General features: G+C 38.0%; 1 long non-coding RNA gene and 1 pseudogene across 1 annotated transcript; both read left to right on the forward strand.

Moving 5' to 3' along the window:
* Positions 1 to 8,651: 8,651 nt before the first annotated feature.
* On the forward strand, positions 8,652 to 15,787 carry LOC102720833 (annotated as a pseudogene).
* An 11-nt stretch (positions 15,788 to 15,798) lies between these two features.
* Positions 15,799 to 16,869, forward strand: LOC107305104. Its single transcript, XR_001551192.1, has 3 exons — positions 15,799 to 15,885; positions 15,973 to 16,025; positions 16,702 to 16,869. It is a non-coding gene; the product is annotated as an uncharacterized LOC107305104 (long non-coding RNA).

Consider the following 16,869-nt stretch of genomic DNA (forward strand, 5'->3'; position numbering starts at 1 on the left):
TCATATACATGAAAAATATTATCTTAGAAAGATGTATATATAAAAATTATATATATAAAGTTTGTGTATGGAAAATTCAAATATATAATTTTTACATATACGAAGTGTTCGCCCGGACTAATGTGTACACAGACGTTTGTCCGCAGTTTCGTTCTTTCAAGAAACTCAAGTAAGCTTGAAGAAAGGTCCGATTCGAATGAATCTCCAACTCGAGCTCCACTCGTTAACACTTAACAGCCCTAGTGACTATGATCTTAGTGATGATCGCTGTGGCTTTGTGCACCTGCTCTCTCTGTCCCTGTCCCAGAATAAGACAACCGTTCAGTTTTCAATACAATGTTTGACTTTTCGTCATATTTAAAAAATTATGATTAATATTTTTATTTTTTGTTAGATGGTAAAATATAAATAATACTTTATGTACGACTATTTTTTAATTTTTAATAAATTTTTTAAATAAGACCGATGCTCAAACACTAGACAAAAAACCTCAAAAATTGTTTCTGTCTGGAACAGAGGAAGTATCATGGAGCTCTTAGACAAATCAGGCCAAAAAAGTGGAGGCTTTGGACTCTTGCTTCGACGCTCCGAATTTTTAGCAGTTGAGACTCGGTATCATGACCCTGTTTAGAGGTATTTGAGAGGTATTTGAAATAGTAAATGATAAATAACAAAAGTTTTGGTGACAAAAGTTTTGCCATTGTATTTTTGTAAGTTGGCATTTAGAGGCATGTAAAAGTTGCCATTTTTTTCAAAAGTAAGGGGTAGTCCGTGTTCCTATGCACTTTTAAGCGAAATTTACTAGTCCAGACTGCCAAATGATAAATATAAAGTTGTCATTTTCTTACCCTAGTATTTAGATTCGTTTTGCCATTCTAAACAGGGCCTCTCTCACTTTTTTGTGCCCATATCATCAAATCACTAGTACAGGAATTACTTAAATAAACAGGAAATAATCACTATATATCTTATATACCACTCCCTCTACTTTATGTACATAGCTAATTTATTTCTCTCTCTCCACATCAGCAAATACATTACTAAAAGACTTAAGATATCATACTTCAGCATTTTTTTAATTTATGCAAAAGAATTAACTAGTAAAAGTTCCATATTGTCGGCTTCCAAAGTCTAAAGCTGTTGTGAAAGAGGAAAACGTGGGCGGCCTCACTCAGGTTACTTTCTCTATTAATTTGATTGGTTTCTAATATTAAAAGAATAAAAGGATAATTTACTAAAATTTGTGACGGAAATATGTGAGCTGACAGATCATCCCTGCTACCTTCCTAGTATAGAGATATATCGGCTAATGTTTGATCTTCTCATGGTTGGGTCTTTTAGTTTGGGCTTAGGTTTATTGGCGTAGGATTTTAAGGCAATTTTTCAGCTTTTATGATTTATAAGCTGGTGGCGGCTTTAAAGCTTCAAAATTAACCGTGTGGTGCTACCTCTATTCCGAATAAGTTAAAAATAAACTACTCAAACTTAGCTTTTGGCTTAACAGTGACATGTATATATACATGGGTTTTAAAAGCCTATTGAAAAATTAAGTTGTTTGGTCGTTTAGATTTATGCTATTTAGTTTACATGCCCAAGCAAACAGGGGTACGTTAAACGCCTATTAAAAGCACAAAATTAAGCTAATACAGTGGTTAGCTCTGATCGCTGATTAGGATAAATCAATATAATCAATCACGCATTCATTATTGTTGGTCGACGACTTGACTTTAGTTATTGTTAACAAAGATACAAAGCTGAGAGTATAGCGTAAAGTGGCCGGTGTCATGGCGACGTACGGCCGGGTTCTAGGTTAGGGAAAGTGGTGTCTAGAGGAAGGCTTGTAGAAGCTGCGTGAGGAGGGCAAAGAGATCGGTGCAAAGAAATCAACGACGACTGACTGAGTACTAGGATTCCCCGCTGCTCCGACGTAGTGTTGAATAATTAGGCAAATTCAGTAGCAATTTAATCTAGAAAAGATAAATAATATGTTTGTGACATTCTACATGTGCACGTGTGAGCCAAGCATGATTAACATGTATTGCAAACCAACTACCATGATTTTGATCTACAACTTTACTGAAGCAATAGATACATACCTAGCGGCAGAGCCGGATGCACTAGTTGACATAGTACCTATCGGTGTAGTCATCCCGCTTGGTACAGTGCAGAGAGGTAGCTGTGCCAATCACCACCACAACACCAGGAAGAAGGAGACGAATTAAGCAAGCAGTCGTGACGCTTGCGGACACTTCCCAAAAACGTGATTGCCGGCCTTCACCCGAGCAGGTAAACTTACGGACAGCTCTTGTTTCGGAGAGCTGCTCTTTCAATACTTGTGCGCGCAAGAAACTAGAATGGGGAGAGCTTTTGCAGCTAAACAATGGATGGCTGAAATGAGGCTTTTATCCAACGCTAGAGCAACCGAGCAGGTGCAGGCGATCAAGAGTTGCATGCAGAAGTAATGCTCATGGAAGAAACTCCTTTCATCAAGAGCAAAAACTTCCGTAACTCCCTCCATTAGCCAGCATATAACTTTGGTCATTAGAGACTAAAACTCTAACCTCCAACCAATGTTAATTGCCTTGAGTCAAGATTAAACTCCTAGCATTACTCACCTTTACTTGGCTTGAGTGGTAAAAGATTGACTGCACATATTTGCATCAAGCACAGTACATCATGTACCGTACGCCACACCTCAGTCACAATTCGCACGTACACATTGTTTAATATGAGTCTTAGAATTATTTTAATTATTAAATATTATTTTGCCAAACCACACAAAATCTAACATATAGGGGAGTGGCAAAAGAGCTTGACCAGACTCGTTATAATTATTGTTTTTTGTGTTAGTTACCCCTGGTCATTATTGTTAAGTGTCCCTGAACAGCGATACCATCTTTTATTGTTATAATTTCACTTTGGACAACTATACTTTTTTTTACTTTTGAACTGGGTAAACTTTTCGCTCATGCTTATAAATCTAAATTATTTGAATCTTAAAACTTAAAAAGTTTAGACTACATTTTATCCAAAACAATAAATGTTACGAAACTGGAGGGGGTAACTAGCTAGCTTATATAATAAAAACACAAAAGCTAATAGAGTGGTTAGCTATAATCCTGAGCTTATATTTATTATGGAGCGCCGATTAGGAACCTCAATCACGCATTCGTTAATCGTTATTGTTGGTCGAGGACTTGACTTTAATTATTTGGTGATACAGATACAAAGTTGAGAGCAGTGCAAAGTGGTGTGGTGAGAGGTTCTAGCCTTGTAGGTTAGGGAAAGTGGAGAGTAGTCTGACAGAGAGATAGCGAGACAGCAATTTTTTCAAAAACTTTTTTAATAAATAAGTTTATTACTAAGCATCGGGGAAAAATATTTTCACCATATGAACCTTCTGGCCACGCCAAAAACACTGTCACGCAGAGTTTTTGGTATGGTAGAGTGGACATGCCTGACACTGTTGTGGCAAGAGTGCCACACCAATCAGGTTATGTTGCAGCATTGTCTTACCATGTCACCAATATTAGCGTGTTTTTGGCATGGTAGAGTTGTCATGCCTGACACTGGTGAGGCAAGACTGCCACACCAATCATGTTATGTAGCAGCATTGCTTTACCATGTCACCAATATTAGCGTGTTTTTGGCATGGTAGAGTTACCATGCCTGACACTAGTGTGGCAAGACTATCACACCAATCAGGTTATGTGGTAGCATTGTCTTGCCACGTCACCAATATTAGCATGGCCAAAATGTTCATACAGTAGAAATTTTTTTCTCCAAGGTTTAGTAATAAAATTATTTATTAAAATTGTTTAAAAAATAAAAAAATTCTGATACAGCAGCCAGTTCTTTGTAGAGGGTCTACAGGGCCGTTATTTCTTAGTGTTAGTAACTGGCAAAAAAAATAGCAATGGATTAACATATTATTAATTAATTATTAACTATAAAAATAAAAAAATGATTATTGTGATTTTTAAAGCATATTTTCTATAGAAAATTTTAGCAAAAAATATATTGTTTAACAGTTTAAAAAACATGCCTGTGAAAAACGAGACGATATAGGTTAGTAACAAACACAAACGAACACTACCTATGTATGACCGCTGAATAGTGACTATAAAGTACTGAGGATTATTAGCATAAGAGCATCTACAGTACACGCATCACTATCGAGTGGTCTCGATATGTCATATAGGATCGATGAGACCATATCTTTAAAAAGTTTTTCCATAGTGCAAGTGTTCTCAAGCGTAGCTTTATATATGTATGTCAGCCTCTAACATTTTGATTTGAACCGTTTTAGCTTTTCAATCTACATATAAATCCTAAATATCACGTAAGAACCTAAAAGTCACATATTATTAGAAAAAAAATCTGCATGGAGCAATTGACCAAATTTTCCTTTTCTCCCCCATTGGTCATGACAGACAGCAATCACCTCTCCCTCTATTCTCAGCACCACCGCCCATTTCCTTACCAGGGCTCCTCTTATCACGATAATCATCATGATTATCATGATAATCGGGCATACCGCCAAGGAATGGTTACAGCTTTGGGTGGTTTTCTCTGGGAAAAACCGCTAGAATTTAAAAAAAATAATTAAAAATGATGAAAAATTAAGAAAAAAGACAAGGTCATATATATGTATTTATTGAGCTTAGATGTAAAGAAAATTTTCAAAAAACTCAATGAATCAGACATAAATTTGAAAAAAAGGCAACGTGTGATGAGTTAATTGGTAAAAAATGATTTTTTTGCACTGTGCATCTGGCCCAACTCGGTTCACTAGAGAGAATAACACCCTCCCTGTGTACACCGCCGGCCAAATAGTCCACAATCTCTCTCCCCCTCCCTTTCCCCATTTCTTCCCACGAAGCAGCCGTCAACTGCCGCCTCTAGATTAGCCGCCTCCAGCTGAAGAAGTTTCAAAACTGCGCGGCTTGGGGTGATAATCACGTAAGAGAAGGTAACTATTGTTTATATCTCCACGGTTTGTACCTAAAAACACGTGATTGATAGCTCCATCCTCCTGATGGGTAGAGTTCGGTGGAGCAAAAGATCATGCAAGCGCAAGGTAAGACTACGTTCATCTTCCGATGTGTGCCTCCAGTCATGGATTCTATAAAATCTAACGAGGAACATGTGCCCTACAGAAGACGCAACAGTCTTGCAGAAGCAACTCAGTCTCACCACTGCTCTCGCATATATAAATATTTTTCCTACTTAGACCGATGAGACAACTCAACGCGGTGATGCATCGTTGGTGCCCTAACCATAGATGAGGGACCATCACAAATATCACACGCTGGCAACAAGGCTTTCCAACCGTCGGAAGGACATGTTAGCAAACGAGCTTCTTTGGTTGTAGTTGCTTTTACTAGGCCACTGTTGTGATGCTCGGTGGATTCCCCACTGCTCCGACATAAGGGCAACCATAATGTGACATAAGAATGAGAATAGCTAGCAATATTTGTTGTGAACAGAAAGTATCCTTAAGCTTAGAGGTTGACCTTAAGGAATAAAATAATAAAGTAAACACATGCACATGACAACTAGTTTATTTGTTAGTGATAAAAGTTAGATTTCATACATAGATGTGGGACCCATCTTAATATCCTTTTTGTTTTAACCATTGTGCCAATAACAATAGTGTATGGTGGAACCTACCTTATTTTCACCAAGAACATAAACATTGCTGATGCCCTAAGAGTACCAAAAGAACTTGACCATTATTGTTTTCTATGACTACCTCTGGTCATTGTTAGGTGTCCCTGGACAGCGACACCATAAGCAACCTACTTGATTATTTCTTGATTCTTTATTACCAATACATAACCTCTAAAATTATTGCACAATTACATGTATGAAGCCGACGCCCGACAAAACGCGACTATCTTGGTTTTGGACGGTTTCTCACCATGATAATCGTGGCTATTGCGGTAACCGTGATGACTAAACCATCCGTTTCGTCTACTCTAGTTACAATTTTAAATAGGAGTAAATCACTGTTTTCACCATCATTAATTGTTATAATTTTACTTTGGACCATTCAAAAATATCTTTTTCACTTTGAATGGAACAATTTTACTGTTTGGACTACCAACTATCTTTTTAAGCCATTTATGACTTTCTGTCGAGCAAAAATATGGCATGGGTTCGGACGTGTGTCGAAACCGATGTACTGATGTCTGTACTGAATAGTTGTTTAGGTGGCCAAACAATGATAAGTTGATGAAACATTTTGCTACAGGTTACTTAAAGTCTGTGTAATTTGTTGATAGATATGGCAAAAATGTGATAGGGCTAGAGGACAGTCCCAAAACTGGTAATTTATTGGAGGATATCATATCTATTATTTTATTATTTCTGATCTAATAGGAGAGAGTAACCGTGTCAAAATAACGAATTTGTCCCTCGTGTGCCGTGCCAACACACACTCAATTTGGTTCGATTGAACCAGACCATCTCTCCACTCAGTATATTTTGTCTTTTTTTCTTCAAAATTTCACATTTTCAAAAAATTTTCAAACCTTTGAGCTGAGCTCAAATTGGGCCTACCAAACCTATGAGCTCTTAGGCAGGCTCACCTTGAGCTCAGTTAGGCTCACGAGCATGGACTGATGTACGTATAAATACCCAAAATAAATCATTTGTACTAATTTAGGTGCCAAGACATACGTGAGCCGTGTGGGCGTGGTCTCGAAAACGCCGACGTTCAACAACCTCCTGACAGCTCCCCTTCAGGGTTCGTGAAACCGCCGATCCGCTGGGAGACGATAGCATGATAATTATCGAGACGATAGCATGCTAAATGCAATTATCGAAAACGCCGACGTTCACACCTAAATTTATCATTTTATGTCAATTTCTAGATCGAATTTGAATTTATTTATGTGGAGTGATAGATGTCACTAAACTATATTGTTACATTGTAAAAGACTTTCTTCATAACCATTTACAATGAATTTGAGAGAAAATATATACGAGGGGATATCCCCTTTAGCGAGTAGAATCCATTTCCAAGCCACAAGCCTATTTTCAAGGAAAAAAACATGTTTTTTTTAGGAAAAGAAGCATATTGTATGTTCTTTTCAAATTTTCACCTAAGGACACCGATTTATAGATATTGAGATAAATATTATAATTTAGTATAAAATGAACATAAACTTGAAAATAAATTTAACTTTATAGTTTAAGTTTAAAATAAAAACACTTTATAAACAATGCGTGCCATTTTCCTTAAAAAATAAAAGAGTTAGTAGTCAAGAGGAAAAATAATGAAAGGTGTTGTTGTGGGAGCTCACTCAATCAGTCTTATCTTTTCGCTCCTACCTATGCTAATAAGCCTAAATCTAAATTTTTGACAGTAAATTTAGAGTTTAATTTTGGGTTTTTAATCATACCTTGTTTTCAGTCTTTGGTTTTATGTCGTTAACAACACAAATATAAAAATTTTATTTATTAATTATTTTTTATTTATAAATATGACATTTGATTTTTCTATGGAAAAGGCAAAACTAGGATGGGCTAAGGGCACTTCCAAGAGTGGCTATTTTTGGGCTCCCAAAACTTACATTTAGAAAATTAGCCTAAAAAGTGATCTATAACAGCCCCCAATAGGCTAATACATACTCTTAATTTTAAGTTGCTCTTAATATAGACCCAAAAATGAGTCAAAGTTAGAGGTGTTTTTGTAATCCCAATTGCTCCAACCGGTAAAAAAATCATCTTTCGTGCGTCTTTGTTCTTTCTCAACACACACGTTTTCCTTTCTCACGCTCTTACTCCGTCCCTGACAATGTCTAGCCGCCTCTGCCCGCTGCTAACCTTCTTCCCATACATCATTCGGTTGCCTCTGCACGTGCCCAGCCTTCTTTCCCTCTGAGGGCACCGTCACAGTCCAGAACGCCGCCTCTGTCTAGGTGCCGTTGGAGTTGGGAAAATTTTTAGGAGTCATGCCTCCTTGACAAACTAACTAAATTCAAGAATCTAAATATAGGAGCACAGCTGGAGTTGAAAAAGATTTAGAAATATAATTATGACAACTCCCAGTATAGCAATTTTTAAAATCAATTTTTGGTAATCTCTTGGAGATGCTCTATGACCTATTACAGGTGAGCCAACCACTGCACTAGAGATACTTTCTTATGGAAAAAGACCCATACCCTTTTAGCGAGTGTTTAGTTCGGTGCTAAGGATGACTTTGGACAGGAGCTCAGGGCCAAATATTTGTCGTGCGGATATATGCTACAACTTTTGAAGTGGTCAAATTTCCTGGCAATACCTTCTTGTAAGAGAACATGTAACACATTGTGCAACAGGGTCTTGTTTATTTCAAATTGTTAAAGAGGACCTATCATATCATATACCCTGTCGCCTATCCAGGACGTACGTACGTCGTCTTTTCTTAATTTATTTCCGTGAGAAAAAGCTAGCACATTCATGCATGCATGGTTGCATTGCATGCGTTAATTAATCCTAGATACAAGCTGTAGACGAGAGAATCTCTGAGAGAGAGTGACCTCCTTAAATAAGATGGTAAGGCATGCATGATGTGTAGTTCTTGGCAGGAGATCTCGAGATTGATCGATCTTAAGTGCAAGTCTTGAAGTGTAGTTAATTAATAAGCTGCTAGATAGCTAGCGATGGCAGAGTCCGGCGGCCGTAGAAGGAATAATATGCCGGCGAGCACCGGAGGATCAATAATCCGGCGAGCGGCGGCACCAAGGCGTGCAGCAGCAGTAGGCACGGATGACGAGACGGAAGCAGGCGACGGCACTATCCCGCGGCCGGAAGAGAAGCTGAACAAGACCATCTTCTGGTTCGCGGTGTTGTTCAAGCTGATGAACGGATTCGGGACGCTGGCGTTCGTCTGGGCCACGGTCGTGCTGCTCGGTGGATTTTCCACCCTCATAAAGCCCGACGACTTCTGGCGCGTCACCGTCATCGTCTTCATTCAAGCATCCAGGTGCATCTCTATATAAGTTTAATTTCATTCAAGCATCCAGGTGCATCTCTATATAAGTTTAATTTGTCCCCAAATTAACTCCGTTTTGGGTGTGTGTGTATATATACACTCTCCAAATTAAGTTATCAACAAGTCTATTTTGTAGAGGCCGACTCCGGTGCATATTAATTGTAGTATAATTTAATCCAGATCACTGATCTAATTTTTTTGAACGGTTATGATTAAATTATACTACCAGCAATTTTAGATGTAGTACAATTCTGAGAGGGCAATATCGTCTTTTTACTGTGATAGTGAGTCTTGCCCGCATAATGTGATAAAAAAATAATAAATACAAATCTAATATTAATCAAAGTACAAAAATACCCTTTTTAAATCAATAGCCAAGATTAGTTTTACTGGCAATATTATACTACAAGTAATAACCGAAGCATTGCCCATTTCTTTGTAACTTATGTTAGGCTCAGTTTGTGTTTGCTGCACTAAGGCCTTGTTTAGTTCCCAAAATTTTTCTCCAAAAACATCACATCAAATTTTTAGACACCTAAATAAAGCATTAAACGTAGATGAATCAAAAAAACTAACTACACAGTTATGAAAGAAATCTTGAGACGAATCTTTTGAGCCTAATTAGCCCATTATTAGCCATAAGTGCTACACTAACCAACATGTGCTAATGACGGATTAATTAGGCTCAAAAATTTGTCTCGCGGTTTTTAGGCTAGCCGTGAAATTCGTTTTTTCGTTCTGTCCGAAAACCCTTTCCGACATACGGTCAAACATTTGACGTGACACTTCTCCCAAAAATTTTCTCAATCTAAACACCACCTAAGCTTATCTTTTTAAGTTACTGACTAAAAGGACTTAAAATCATTGTAGGTTTCCTGATCGGATTATGATTGATGCAAATGTCATTCAACTTTCATGTCATGTGCACGTGGAACAACCACGAACCCCTTTAAAAAGAGAAAAAAAAAGTGACGCAGACAACAGTGTAGGAAGCATAATAGGAGACTATTCCCTCTTATATCGACTATTTAATTGTTTATATATGTTCATATGCGTAGTCAAATATTATGGCAATATATGTTTATACGACTTTGTTTCTGTGGTTTTAAAGTATTTGTTCAATTATATGACAGTATATTTATTTAAAATATGTCAGCCTTATAGTATGGTGCAACTAGAAATCCTTTTTAAAAATCAAATTACAGCAACATTGTAAAATTCAAAATAAGAGACATAAAAAATTTTACCAAGTGTGGCCATCTAATATGGCTATCCGCCGTCTAACGAGGCCACCTATGATAGTATAGTTTTCCAATCAATCGTGTTGCAGATTACATGGAAAAATAATTTTATCAGTTCCGTCGCTTAACTAGACCGCCTAAAAAAGGCCTATGGCAGGAGGCAACCTCAATCCTCAATGTGCCTGGACTAAGATACTCACGTGTAAGATGTTTGACTTTTTTTCTTACAAAGTTTGATCATTCCTCTTATTTAAAAATTATAGAAATATCATTTATTTTGCTTGTGACTTACTTTATTATAAAAAAAACTTTAAATATGACTTGTTATTTTTATATTTATACTAAATTTTTAAATAAGACGAATAGTCAAACGTTGTAACATAAAAAGTCAAACATCTTACATTATGAAACGGATGCAGTAGTTTTGTCCAAGCAGGTGTACCACCCGGGCCTGCCTGCAGGAATCTCCATTTCCACGTACTCGTAAGGGAAAGCAGACCACCAATTATAGATGGCCAGATGGGATGTCTGGCCTGGCATGGCTTAGGCACAATCGGCATGTGCCAAAATCCGTCGAACCGGCAAGGGCCAATAAATACACCAGGCCATGCCGTGCTGGCCCATGAGACCATGTCGTGCCATTCCAAAGACACGATGTCTCATCGTGCTTATTCACTAAATAAGTCTATAATTTCTCCCTCGTCTCTTTGGGCTATGTGAATAAGTCTATTTTTTTATTTTTTTGGGTCATGTCTTGTATGGCTAAAAAAAGTCTATTTTGCATACCTTTTCTTTTTGGACTAAGCCTTATACAAATGAATTAAGTCTCTTTAAGATCTCTTAATAATTTTTTTCTTCCCTTCTAATTGGATCGGGCTGGCCCGGCCCATCATGCCAAGACATTGGCCTAGGCATGATGCAACTGTAAGGCCAAGCTGGCATGGACCCGTGTCATGTCGTGCTTGGCCGGGCCAAATGGTCGTGCTAGGGGCTGGGTCTCGTCGGGTCTCAGGCCTTATGGCCATTTATACTAGGAATAAGTTCACTTGAGGTCCCTCAACTTATCGTCCAGTCTATTTTTCGTCCTTGGAGCGTAAAACTAGATACAACCGGTCCCTGAACTATCAAAACCGGTGCAAAAGAGGTCCCTCGGCAGTTTTGTAGGCTGTTTTGGCTGACTTGGCCCCTACGTGGCTAGTTTGACTAGGTCTCCGTCCCACGTGGAATTGACATGACGCTTACGTGCCAAATATATATCCAAAAAACAGTGGGCCCACTTGTCAGCTGCAAAAAAAATTTAAAATTGGCAGGCCCACATGGGCCCACAGTCAGCGACCCAAAAGAAATAAATATGGTGGGACCCACGTGGACCTCACATGTCATTCCTACTAGCCATATAATTGCCACGTAAGTATTATCTCAATGCCACGTAGGACAGAGACCTAGTCAAAAGCGCTAAGTCAGCCAAAATCGCCTTCAAAACCTCTTTTACACCGGTTTTGATAGTTCAGGGACCAGTTGTATTCGGTTTTATGGTCGAAGGACGAAAAACAGACTGAACGATAAGTTGAGGGACCTGAAGTGGACTTATTCCTTTATACCACCAATCACTTGAAAAAAGCAAACTTTTAGGCCATAACTGAGAACTAAGAAGATGGGCTGAGGAGATGGGCTGGACAAATTTCAGCCCTGAACTGAGAAGAAAAATATTTAGAAGTTTCGGAGGAAATTTAGGTGGAGAAACGAAACATCGATTTGTGCAAGATTGACGCAATTTCCGAATACACAGGTCAGGAGTTTTAATTTGAGACGGGTTTGCAACATTTAAGATATTTCGTATATCTTTGGATAGAAGATGATTATGGAGATTTTGAAATTTGGATAGGAGTAGTTTAAGTAAAGATTTAATATGGAAACTTTGGATAGTAATTAAATATAATGAAATTAAATAAATGAGACTGGTATATCTGGATATTGGCACGACTTTAAATAACAATATTTATGATTACCAGAATTTTATAGCAAGAACTTGAAGACAGACAGTTACGAAAGAAATGAATTTGTTGGTGGGCTTATCAATGGCGATGATCGGAACGTAAAAAGGAGAAAAAAAAAGAGAGTTTTAAAATGCTCCAGCTCAAAAAAACAAAGAGCGATAACTTAAAATATTTTTGTAAAAATTTTACTCATTTCAAGCATGTTACAAATTTATACGTAGAACTTATCTAGATTCATTTCTAAAAATTCTTATCTAGATTCATTTCTAAAAATTGTTTTTTACGGAGGAAGCACGTATTAAATCTAATTCTATTTTAAGATAGATGGACTATAAAACTTGCTATATCTCTAGAACCACATCACGGATATTTGAGGTGAAGATCACATGGTAGGTGTGTGTGGCATTAGTGGCCACTATGCACTAGGTGGGTAGCGCCAACATGGGCAACATAGTACAAATATAGATATTTGTAATGCACACACACTCACATTAAAGTGTGCACTCACATCTATAAATACATATATTAATTGTGATAAAAAAAGATAACACATTTGTCTGGACGGCTAGAAATTCCCAATTAATTGGAGAAAAAGAAAGAAACTTAATGACTAATTTGTTCGTGGTAGATTCAAATTATCGCAATGTAGATTGAAACTCTGTTGTTTACGATGATCATATCTACGGAAGACAAAAGTTGCATGTCGAACTAATTCTAATTTCAAGACTAGTTTACGTAAGATACGATACAAAAGAGATTTGCTTGAGCCTAACAAAAAATATCTCGAGATACCGGTATCTCGCGGCACCAAATCATTTCTGATCATTGGAGCTAACAATGCATATCTTGCTCAGCTAGGTCCAATGGTGAAAAACAATTTAGTACCGTGGTACCTCGAGGTACTGGTACCTCGAGGTACTTTTTTGTTGGACCGGAGTAAATCTCAATAGAAAATGAAGCTAGAACTTAATCTATTACACATTATTTTGGTTGACTTAAATATATTATATAAAATAACACAATTGTACATGTAGAATCAGATGTAATCTAAAAGTCCAATAAAATTCAATTATTTTTAAAATCTGGGTCCATGAAAAATTACAGAAAAAATATGGTAGTTAGTAGTATAATAAAGAAATATTTTTCTAAGTCATCTGAAAATTCAATTAGAACATATCCTAGCAAAATATTGCTGCTGGCTTTCCTGGCCTAATCTCATGTTTTAAGCATAATTTTTAATTGGTAGGGTTTTCGGGTATAACCAGAAACCTGAGGATAGGATCTTCCTTCGCATACCACTCCAGTTTCTGCACGGTAAGAAACATTTCTCCCTTGGAAAGAGAAGTTGGTGGAAGAACGCGAAGAATGAAGCGACGCGCAGCCAAGAATCAGGCAAATGCGCAAGGCTAAAGCAAAAACTTAGTGCCTTCAAGTACATGTTGTGCCCTGAACGCAACGTCAAAATGACATTGTATCAGGTAGTTGTTGCATCCTTGGAGGTCTTGTCTGTCTGCATATGCTTGTCGATTTCTCTGACACGATTAGTGCGACAAGACTACGTTGATCAGACAAACCAAGGAAGAGACGACCACAAGAACATCAGGGGGTCACTTAACATCTTCTACGGCTTGGTATTCGCCCAAAGCATCTCATCCTACATGCTGATTCCTGCACTTGGGCTTCGGCTGGATCCATTGGTAAGGAGAGTCCTTTCTGAATACAGTTTACTTGGGTGGGGCAATGTTGAAGTTTCTTACTACACAAACAAAAAATTATGGGCGTTCATCAGTAACTCTACCATCCGACAAGCCCTCGAGATGGATTTGGTCACCTTTGCAATGGACATGGTACGATCTGACTCAACTGATGACCAGCTGGAAGGAGCTCTCCTTCTTGACTACATCATAAGATGGGAGATGAACACAAAGCAGTTGTTAGTAGCTGGTGTTCATCGCAGTTACCGGAGCACTGGGAAGAAGTACACAGGGAGGGCACTGACAAGCATTCGATCTTCCACTGAGACACTGGAGAAAGTAGTGAGCATGTTGGGGCTAGATGTGAAGAGCCCAGTGGAGGAAGAAACTAGAGGCCATGCTGCATCCATAGTGCTTGAGCTTGCTCCATACGTCCTAATGGAGAATTTTCCTGCAATGCCACATCTTATATCCTCACTACTATTGTCAGGATGCAGTGCCACCCATGACAGAGACAGTGTGGAGCTCACCTGGTATGGTGTCAAAATTCTGGAGAGGCTCACAGACAATCAAGATAACTGCAGGCCTGTGGCTGAAGCCGATGTCCTTTTGTCGAAAATTGTAGGACTGGTGAAGTTCAGAGATGAGGGTGAGACTGAGAATAATACAAGGCAAGATGAGATAGTTGAGGCCTCACTCAACGTCTTGCAGAAGCTAATTAGCACTACCGGTGAGACTGGGGAGGCTCTTAGAAGCACCATTTCCAAGAATGTTGAGATTGTGACTAACATCAGATACATCCTAGATCAGCATGATGAGCAGAGTATTTTATTTCTTCATTCTGTAAAAATCCTTTCTTGCTTAGCAATGCATGAGACTGCCAGAGAAATGATTGGAGGTTCATGCCAGATCATCAGAAAGCTTGTTTCATCAATTCATCCAAGGCCCAATGATATTGGTCAAGATTTCAATCATGGAGCCGAACTTGCAAACACAGCCATGCTGGCATTAGTTCTGGTCAGTGCAGGGAGTGAAAACAATAAGGAAACCATCCTGGAAGAAATTGATCTTGAAGTAGTGCTTGAGAGCATGCTCTCTGATGCTTCCATGGAGAAAAGAAGCATGGTTGCACATCTGTTTAAACATCTGAGGACGTATTCAGGCTCACTTTATGCCAATAAACTCAAGAAAGTAGTCGACGGCTCTCTGCCAAAGGTAAATGCGATACTAAATTTTCCAACTATCTATTATTTGTCTTCTGTTATGCATTCCAATTCCATTTGTGCTAAAAGAAAAGTGCATCTTATGTATTCTGATGTCAATCTATACTAAAATAGAAGATTTTACAGTAATTTATGCTCTCAACTAATATCATTTCAGGTATTGGAAGCAATCAAAGTTGAAGTTCAGAAGTTAGATGATCCTGAACTCCCTGATGGGCAACCTTCTGATGTACGAGTAATAAGCTCCTATTCCATATAGCTTCCCAAAATTAGAACAGATACCCACATAGCTTCTTGATTAAACTCACTTCAAAATTTGTGATATATACATAATTTCCCACAATTAAAACAGATAGATACCCACATAATTTCTTGATTAAACTCACTTCATAATTGGTGATGTGTACAACTAGGGCCTGAGAGCTGAAGGTGCAAAACTACTAGAGAGCTTTATTGATCTCGGCCTGCAGATCTGCCACTCCATGGAAGCCAACGATTTTGATAAAGCTCTCGAGAGTGCCAACCTTACAAAGTATACATATGCACAAATGCTCAAGATGATACTAAGCGTTTGCAAATCCCCTACCGCCGATTTCCCGGGGACAATGAGAGTAACAATCAGTAAGATGAACTGGCTGATACAAAATGACAGAGCCTACACTGGGCTATTCATGGAGCACGAAATTGATGAGGCGCTGGAACAGGTGGCAGAGACGACGACAGCACAGCTGTTCCATGGCGGTTCTGGTGAGTGAGCCCAGCTCTTATGTTTTGTATTACAGAATGTGACAGATCTCTTGTGTAAAGTAACATCTTCCTTGGTGCTTCTTGCAGGCGATTCAGCTTAGTGATATTGTTTGCTGCATCTGACGCTGTTAGTGATCAAGGTATACTGCTTGCTGCCACATGATTTCCTCGTGTCTGGACCTAGATATTTAATTTGCTTGAAGTGAACTGCAAGATGCAATACATGTTCGTCCCCAGCATTAATTTAGATTTTTCAATATTGGATACGCTGGCTTTATTCTTTTCAGAATATTCACCGGACTATTGAAACGGTTCATTCGCTCCACGCTTTGGAAAATATTTTTTTTCACAAAATTTCTTCTACCGTATTACTTGGACGACTTGTTTGTTACTTTGTTATGCTTATTTTTTTAAAATGTTTTATTTATTCCTATAATGAAGCAGATAATTCACATTAAAATCCGGTCAATAATTTATCTCAAACAAGGTTGTTTCAGACATTCCAATTCAAGAAGACATGATTTTGACGACTAATTTATTTTACATAATTTTAAAAAACTAGTTACACAGATTTACATATGATAATGATAACAAACTTGGCTATGCCATTTTTATACTTATAAAACATATATTTGAAATAATAATTGCAGTTAATGTTAGCTTATGTCAATTGCGTACATTCTAAAACAACATTTTTTTTAACCGGACGGAGTAGACAAATAATTTTAAAACTTGTGTGCACTGTGGTTTATGTGAATATTTCCCAAACAGAAGCTTGGTGTATGGTAATATAATTTGGTTCCTTCTTGTCTGCAGGGTGTAGCAACTGGAGGCAGCTAGCGAAAATGGTCAATCATCTCCTTCAAACTTTGTAGTGTGTGGATCATGTAATGTGTTTCTTTTGGTTCTGTTTGATCTTCACTTTCAGTACCGTTAAAAACCATGGATTTATGTAATGATGATTAATATGCGTCTCCATTTATT

Source organism: Oryza brachyantha, chromosome 1 (genome assembly GCF_000231095.2).
Source record: "Oryza brachyantha chromosome 1, ObraRS2, whole genome shotgun sequence".
NCBI lineage: Eukaryota > Viridiplantae > Streptophyta > Magnoliopsida > Poales > Poaceae > Oryza > Oryza brachyantha.